Here is a 9,035-nt window from a genome sequence, read left to right as displayed (position 1 = left end):
AGGGCGGGGGTAGTTGGGAGTGACCAGGCTGGTAGGGGGGCCAGTTAGGGGCAATCAGGCAGGCAGGCAGGTGAGCAGTTAGGAGCCAGCGGTCCCAGATTGTGAGAGGGATGTCCCGGATTGGAGTGTGTGCAGGCTGGGCTGAGGGAACCTGTTCCCCCCCACCCCCCGCCCCATGCATGAATTTCATGCACCGGGCCTCTAGTAGTAGAATATTATACAAAAGCTATAAATTAATAATAGACTACTATAGGGCAGTTATGAATGAATGCTCATTTATCATATATCAGAGACTATATCAATCTGGATACTCTTCAAAAGCAGGTTGAGCAAGACAAAAAAATGAACATGTATAGGAAGATACCATTTGTATAAAATTAAAAAAAAAACAACAGGTAAAATGACATAATGTAAGTATTTATGGATGTATAAGTATATGCTCAAAAGATTTTTTTAGACACAAGTTAATGGTCAACACCCAAATCAGTTTTGTGCTCACCTGGATGAAGGAGAGGGAATACATCTAAGAAAAATGCCCAAAAGGTCAAGTTTGTACTTGTAAAATTTTTCTTTTTCATTTGTAGGTTTGCTACATTTGTCTCTACTTTTTTGCATGCTGAGATATTTCATAAATTAAATAAAAATTCACCGTTTATCTTCCTCGTCTTGTTGGCTGGAATGTTTTGTATGACTATTGGCTCACTTATCAGGAAATAACCATTAAATGTGAGTTTTGACTGGTATCATTATAGTTCACATCTGGTTCTATTTTGGGGGGTTTTAATGACAACTAAAAATCATTTTGGAGCTAATGTCAAGCCATAAATATGCCCAATTTTAGAAAACTCAATCTGTGAAAATATTAATTTTTAATATAAGATAGTAGAGCCTCAGTAACCGTTTAATTAAATTGAGGCAGATTCCCAGTATAATTTCTATCAATTGTGGGTTACCTAGTTACACTTTAAATTATTTGATTTTCTGAAATTAGATATATGCATAAATTTTTTCATGACTACTACTTACATGCAATGAGGTTCACTTGTAAAATCCACCCACTCTCATAATTTCAATTTTTTAAAAATATATTAAGAAGTTTCTCTTACTAAAGACACATTTCCTATTTTTCCTTTACATTTCAGTAGAGTTTTATGAGTTGCAACTTTGACACTAAAATTTCCATGGCAACATATTATTTTTTGCCTTAAAAACAGGCTTGATTAAGAAGGCTTCAGTGACAGCAGTTTTCTTTATAATTAAACTCATTAGTTAAAATGATGGGTTAAGAGGAACAGGACTTTTATTGCAACAAGGACATTTTCAACGGGAGCTTTGGAGATAACACACAATTAATTGCTATTAAATTGCCTTTGGTCCTGTTTGATATTTAAGACAACATTTATACATTTCGTATTTAATAGCTTAGAATGGAACAGGTCTGAAACCACATCACCCTGAACCCTCCTTTTTAATTGTCCACAGTGTGAAAACTCAGTAGATTTCTAATTTGAAGATTTCTAAGTAGCTTCACAACTTTCCTAATTTAATTCTCCCCCACAAGATTCATAAGAATTTCTTGAAATGATTTCTTTTCTCGTCATTATAAAAGCAATTCAGGACTAATATTGAGAATTTGAAAAACATTTCAAGGTACAAAGTGGAAAATAAAATTTAGCCAAAATCCACCACTCTGAAACAGTATGTTAACATTTAAATATATTTCCTATGGCATATCTTATTATCTTCCCTAATAACCAGGAAAAACAAACAAACAACAGCCTTCAGACTAAAAGTATTGCGATCTGAGGCAACTCTCCACATTCCCTAAGGTGTGGCTCAGACCGGCCTTGTCAGAGCCTATTGTTGGGAAAATGCCTGAGTTGAGTTGAGTTGAGTTGGGAGTATTTAGACTTTGTGGTTTGGTTCATTCAATGCAGTTTTAAAAAATCAGCAAATAATTAGATTCAAAGGAATTGTCTAGAGTTCTCCTTTCTACTAAAAGGTAATGATCCATAGGAGGGGAAAAAAATCTTTGTTTTGTCCTTTGGAGGCTGGTCATTTAATTTCTTTTTTATAAACCCATTAGTATGTCCCTGACACACTTAGCTCATCTGTTCATGCATACATTTATTCAGTTGATAGATTTAATTCATTACTCTGTGCCTTTGCTCCCTGGTAAAAATGTCCTTTCTCACTCTTTTTAAAAAATATATTTTTTTTATTGTTGACAGTATTACAGTTTCCCATTTCCTCCCTCTTTACCTCCCTCCGCTCAGCCCCTACCATCCCTCCCACCCCCGGCACAGGTCTTCACCACCCTATTATCGGTGTCCATGGGTTATGCATATCTGTATATATAAAAGCCTAAGCGACCGTTATGATGTGCACTGACCACCAGGGGGCAGGCTCTCAATGCAGGAGCTGCCCCCTGGTGGTCAGTGCGCTCCCACAGCCAACCTCCTGTGGCTGGACAACCTCCCACAGTCCCTCCCCCCAGCAGGCCGGCCCCGATCAGCCCTGATCAGGACTGGGCAAGACAGCCCTGGTCAGCCCCTGATCGCTGGCCAGGCCAAGGGACCCCGCCCATGCACGAATTCATGCACCAGGCCTCTAGTAAGTATATAAGTTCTTTGGTTTCTCTCTCCTCATGTCCCAACCCCCACATCCAGGCATGTCAGTCTGCTCCATGCCTCCATGCTTCAGATCTCATTTTGTTGGTCAGTTCATTTTGTTCATTAGATTCCATAAGTAAATGAGATCATGTGATATTTGTCTTTCTCAGATGGACTTATTTCACTTAGCATTAATAGTCTCCAGGTCTATCCAAGCTATCTCAAAGGGTAAGAGATTTCTCTTTTTTATAGCTGCATAGTATTCCATTGTGTAAATGTCCCACAGCTTTTTTACCCACTTATCTACTGATGCACACTTGGACTGCTTAAAATCTTAGCTATCTCTTACATAAAAGGCCCGTGGCCGTCATGCCGTAACACCCTCACGACCAAACAAGCAGTGGCTCTCACGGTGGGTGGGGCAGGGTGCGAGCTACTAGTGGCGGAGGGCTATAAGTGGCAGAGAGCTATGAGCAGCAGAGGGCAGGGCAGGGAGCAATGGGTGGGGCGGCCAGCTGAGGAGAGCGGAATAGAGCTACTCGCACATGATTTCGTGTGCACTGGGCCTCTAGTTATAAATAATGCTGCCCTGAATATATGGATCCATAAATTCTTGCTAATTGGTGTTTCTGCATTTTTAGGATATGTTCAAAGAAGTGGGATCACTGGATCAAATGGCAGTTCCATTTTTGTTTTTTTGAGGAAACTCTATACTGCTTTCCATATTGCTTGCATCAATTTGTATTCCCACCAGCAGTGAATTAGTGTTCTCTTTTTTTGTACATGTCTGCCAACACTTCTTTGTTGACTTATTGATGATAGCTATTCTGACAGGTGTGAGGTAATATCTCATTGTGGTTTTAATTTGCATTTCTCTGATAAGTAGTGACTTTGGGCATTTTTTGTCTTCTTTGGAGACGTGTCTATTCAGGTCCTCTGACCAATTTTTAATTGGATTGTTTGTCTTCCTTTTGTTGAGTTATATGAGTACTTTATATATTTTAGAGATTATCAGATGTATCATTGGCAAATATGTTCTTGCATGCAGTAGATACCCTTTTCATCTTGGTTTCTCTTGCTGTGCAGAAGCTTTTTATTTTGATGTAGTCCCATTTGTTTATTTTTTCCTTTGTTTCTCTTGCCCCAGGAGATGTATTGGCAAAAATTCTGCTACTTGAGCTGACATTTTACTGCCTATGTTTTCTTCTAGGATTTTTATGGTTTTATGGATTACATTTAAGTCTTTTATCCATTTTGAGTTTATTCTTATGTGTGGTGTAAGTTGGTCTCACTCTTTTTAGTTAAAAAATATTTATCAAGTGGCCACAATATGCAGAGACTGTGTATATGAGGAATGCCATTTAGGCAGTCCCTTCCTTCAAGAAATAACTTATAATGACACCAGCTCTTCATTCCAGATTCAGCGCAGGCATCTCTCCTACTATGGACATGTGTTTACCACTTCCCCCAGTGCCTCCATTTAACATGTATATTCTTGTCATGCCCACTCTATTTTATAGATGCTTATTTGTATGTCTGTCCCCCTCCAGGGAGCAAGGTAGGTGGATTACAAGGAAATAAATTTATTTTCCCATTTTTTTTACAAAAGTTTTATTACATTTTGGGTTACATTTCTTTGACTACAACTGAGGTTGAATGTTTTTCACATTGGTTATTGGCCCAATTAATTTTTTATTTATTTTATTTTTTTTATTTTTATTGATTTTTTACAGAGGAAGGGAGAGGGATAGAGAGTTAGAAACATCAATGAGAGAGAAACATCGATCAGCTGCCTCCTGCACACCCCCCACCGGGTATGTGCCCGCAACCAAGGTACACGCCCTTGACCGGAATTGAACCTGGACCCTTGAGTCCGCAGGCCGACGCTCTATCCACTGAGCCACACCGTTTAGGGTGCAATTAATTTTTTTCTATTTCATGCCTCTTTAGAACCTTTGCTCAAATTTTTACTTGTATGTTTATATATTTGTTTTTTTTGTGTTGATCTCTAAGATCTCTCACTATCAAGGCTATTAACCCTTTTCATATGTTTTGGCATTTTTTTTCAAGTTTTCATTTGTCTCTTGATTTTATTTACAGTTTGATGGTTCTTGGTTTTTTATTTTTTATTGATTTCAGAGAGGAAGGGAGAGGGAGCAAGAGATAGAAACATCAATGATGAGAGAGAATCATTGATCGGCTTCCTCCTGCACACCCCTACCGGGGATTGAGCCGTCAACCCAGACATGTTCCCTGGCCAGGAATGGAATCATGACCTCCTGGTTCATAGATTGATGCTCAACCACTTAGCCACACCAGTTAGGCTGACGGTTCTTATTTTTAAAACTGTGATAGTCAAGTCCAGATTATTTAGTTAGTTATATTCAGACTTGCTCAAAAAGGGAGATAGGTAGGTTACAAGCATGCATTGAATACAAAAGTAAGATGACTTAAACTATATAAGAAAAATGAAGCAAATAAAGCAAACAAAGGTAGGGAAGTAAGATGGAGCCAAGAGTTAATTATTTGAAAGATGATGTTATGATGACTTTTACACTTATGAGGGGTCAGCCACAGATGTGCTTTACTGCAGCTTGTGTGGCTAAGTACATACAGAGCATTACCAGATTAGATCAACAGTGTTGTCAGAGAAAAGCAGACTACAAACTAAGCAGAAGCACTGGTATTCCTGGTACTAATTCCAGAAAATGTTTTCCTGTGGGTTCTTATGAGGAGACTTGCCGGAAGCCAGTTCCAGCATGCCATAATTGCCAAGAGTTTCATCACAAGGTTGATGGAACTTGGGGACTCAACAAGGGCTGAGTCACATATGTTATTGCATGTTGGGAATGGCTAAAGGCATTTCCCCAAACCTGAAAAGGATGCATTAAATTGCTTGCTTGCTGCGAGACAGCTCAGGGCATCTTAATCTACATGTTATTGCCTCCTGTTGGCCAAACACCTGAACAGCCAAAGGCAATTCCCCAATCTGACAATGCTTCTGTATGAAACCCTACCCTTTGAAGTGTATATCTCCACCTTGCCTTAGGACAATTTGTGTTAATAAAAAGCAAGGGGTCCTGAGACAAGGAGAACTTAGTTTCTTTAGCTAGGATCCTCTGACCCCCAATGCCTTTCAAAATTATCTTTCATCTCTGGACTCTTACTTAAGTTACACACAGCCTTTCTCCAGATTGCTGAACCCTTCTTAATGCCGGAACAAGAAACCCGGCAAAGACTAGTTGCCCGGTGCACAAAATTTGTGCACAGAGGGGGGTTTCCCTCAGCCCAGCCTGCACCCTCTTCAATCGGACATCCCTCTTGCAATCTGGGACCGCTGGCTCCTAACCGCTCACCTGCCTGCCTGCCTGATTGCTCCTAACTGCCTCTGCCTGCCTGCCTGATTGCCCCTAACTGCCTTCCCCTGCTGGCCTGATCTCACCCCCAACTGTCCTCCCGTGCTGGCCTGATCTCACCCCCAACTGTCCTCCCCTGCTGGCCTGATCTTGCCCCCAACAGCCCTCCCCTACCGGCCTGATCTCGCTCCCAACTGCCCTCCCCTGCCGCCCTGGTTGCCCCCAACTGCCCTCCTCTGCCGGCCTGATCGCCCCTAATGGCCTCTGTCTCAGCCCCCACCACCATGGCTTTGTCAGGAAGGAAGTTGGACATCCAGAAGATGGCCAGTTGACCTGGTTTAATTAGCATATTACCCTTTTATTAGTTTAGATAGATTATATAGGATAGGATTTCTTAAATGGGGTGGGGCGGGGAAGCCTTTTTCAGCAGGAGGAGATGCTCTTGGGAGACAAAAATACATAATACCTATATCTGGACTGACAGCCAGCCATATGCACTATACTGCCAAACCAGTCATTAAAAAATTAAACCTCTTTCTTACACCTTATACCAAACAGCTACTGCCCTTAAAACCCCTCCTCAGCCCCCACCTTAGGTTCTGCCTTCACAGTTCACCCAGATTAGGTTCTGATTGGTTGGTTTCTATGCCAGTCAGCGTCTCCGGGCCTATCTCCAGGTCTGATTAGAGAAGTGGGGCTGATCAGCAGCCCCTGTGGAGGCCCAGAGAGAAAGAGAGGCACGACTGCTGGCCAGGCCCGGAAAGAAAGAGAGAGGCAAGGGATGATCAACAGCTGCCATGGAGGCTTTGGATCAGACCCTGCTTCTCTCTCCAGGCCTCTCTCTGGGCCTGATCTGCAACCCCCTCAGCAGTCAGTGCTGGGTCACTGAGCCCGCAACCCGGCACTGACTGCATGACTGACTTCCAGTCAGTGGAGCCTTCGGTTGTTTTGGATGTTATGGACCCTGGGTTTTTATATATTAGGATACTCTCAAGGAACTGTGTCTACAAGGATTATACACTTTCAAGGGATTTGTAGATTGTAGATTTTCTTTCAAGGTTTCTTCCCTTGTTTTATTTTTGCAAAACACTGTCCATTTCTCATTAATTAGGGTTAAACTAACTGGGGAGGCAGGTAGCAAGCAAAAGATTTTCAAGAAAAGGAATATTTTTATTGATCTTACAAACAGTCCTGTTTTTGTCTGAGGAAAAAATATTTCAATGTGGCTTTTTTTCTGAGAGCAATTTCACTGGTTAAAAATATTTTTCAAATATATTTGGGGTGGGTGGAAAAACACACAAAAATGGCTATTTTCAAAACTTCAAAGGCTGATGCCTTGAATGGCTTGAAGAGTCACATAGTAAATATTTTAGGCATTGTGTCTCTGTTGCAACCAGTCAGTTCTGCAAAAGCAGCCACAGACAACATGTGATGCTTTGAATGGCCTAACTTAAGTTGGCTTATCAATCTTGACACTGTATTCAGAATGAACACAATATACAGCTAGCACTGCCGCAACTCAGGCACCATGGATATAAGAGTTCTTCTTATAAGTCAAATTCTAAAGCAGAGAAGAGGGAAATGAAGCTGCAGGAGCTGAGGATTATTGGAAATAGCATTTTGTGTGTACATTTTCCAGATTTCTAATTGAGGGAAAATAATTTGTCTGACAAAAACTAATATTTTTGGCTGATTGGGGGTTATAATTTTTACAGGATGATGAATTTATAGGTTTGAAAGAATTATAAAGGTTATTCATTTCAGTTACCTACTACAAGCTTAAATTTTCTCAAACATGTCTCCATTAAGGAACAAGCAGCCCATACCTACGTAGCATCATGGTATAGTGGTTAAGAGAGCCAGCAATGACATTCAGTCTTGTGATGGGAGTACTGGCTTTCCTGTTTACCACCTACATAAACTTGGACAAAATTTCTTCACCTCTCTGTACTTCAATGTTCTCATATGTAAATCAGGGGTAGACAAAGCACCAAGAAAACTGGCTAACAGAAGCTGGACCCTCAATACTGTTATTTCTTACTATTATAACGTCTTATATTATTACATATCTTTCAGGAAAGTTCAGCTCTGCCTAGAAAGATGAGAGGGGTTTTATTTGTTTTTTAGTAAGAGGAGTGCACTTCTGGTAACAGAGTAGCTTTTATTGAACTACCACCTAGTAATTACAATTTTCACCTTTTGACTAAAAAAATAAATCAGTATAAACAACTATAAAATCAGAATTAAAATAACTGTGTGAAGCCCCTGGGGAATGACTGAAAATATGCAGAAAGTGGAGGGGACATGATCCTTGAAATAAGGGAAGCAAACAGATGAGACCCACATTTAAATAGCTTTTCCCTGAGGGTCTCCTCATCTGCTAAAGCACATAAGGATGGAGCTCATTCGGAAAGGGGCTGACTGATGTAAAATTACTTTTAGCTCAATGACTGAACAAAAACAGGCAGAGGCCAGATTGGACCTACAGGTCATAATTTGCTGACCCCTGACTGAAAAGACTGACCAGAGTTTTAAGCAAAAGATTTGCTTCCTGGCATGCGCTCTCTTTCCTCTTCTCTGCACTCTCACTCAATGTGACCCTACCAGTACCATTTATGGGCCAAATTCTTCCAAATTTTTGTCTCCAAACCAGAATCCTTCCCTAACTCCAAACTCCTTTAGCCACTTTCCTGTTTAACATTTCCATTTAAAGGTTTTAATGCATTTTAAACTTAATCAAAGTTTGCTAGGGAATGCCACTTCCTTAAAAATAGGTCCAGCTCCAAGCAGCAGGCACCTTGACATTTCCAGGGAATTGACCCCAATGCCCCAGGATGATGCTTCAGCATTCCTTATATTCTAACATGTTTAAAGTGAAAAGGAAGTATTTTGATTACTTGTTTTCTCCTTGTCGAGGGATGAATAAAAGTGAGAAATAAATCAAGAATGCAATATCAGCCCAAACTGGTTTGGCTCAGTGGATAGAGCGACAGCCTGCAGACTGAAGGTTCCCAGGTTCGATTCTGGTCAAGGGCATGTACATTGGTTGCAGGCACATCCCCAGTAG

This window comes from Cnephaeus nilssonii, assembly GCF_951640355.1.
Source record: "Cnephaeus nilssonii genome assembly, chromosome: 6".
In the NCBI taxonomy this organism is placed as follows: domain Eukaryota; kingdom Metazoa; phylum Chordata; class Mammalia; order Chiroptera; family Vespertilionidae; genus Cnephaeus; species Cnephaeus nilssonii.
Note: the sequence above shows the minus strand (reverse complement) of the source record.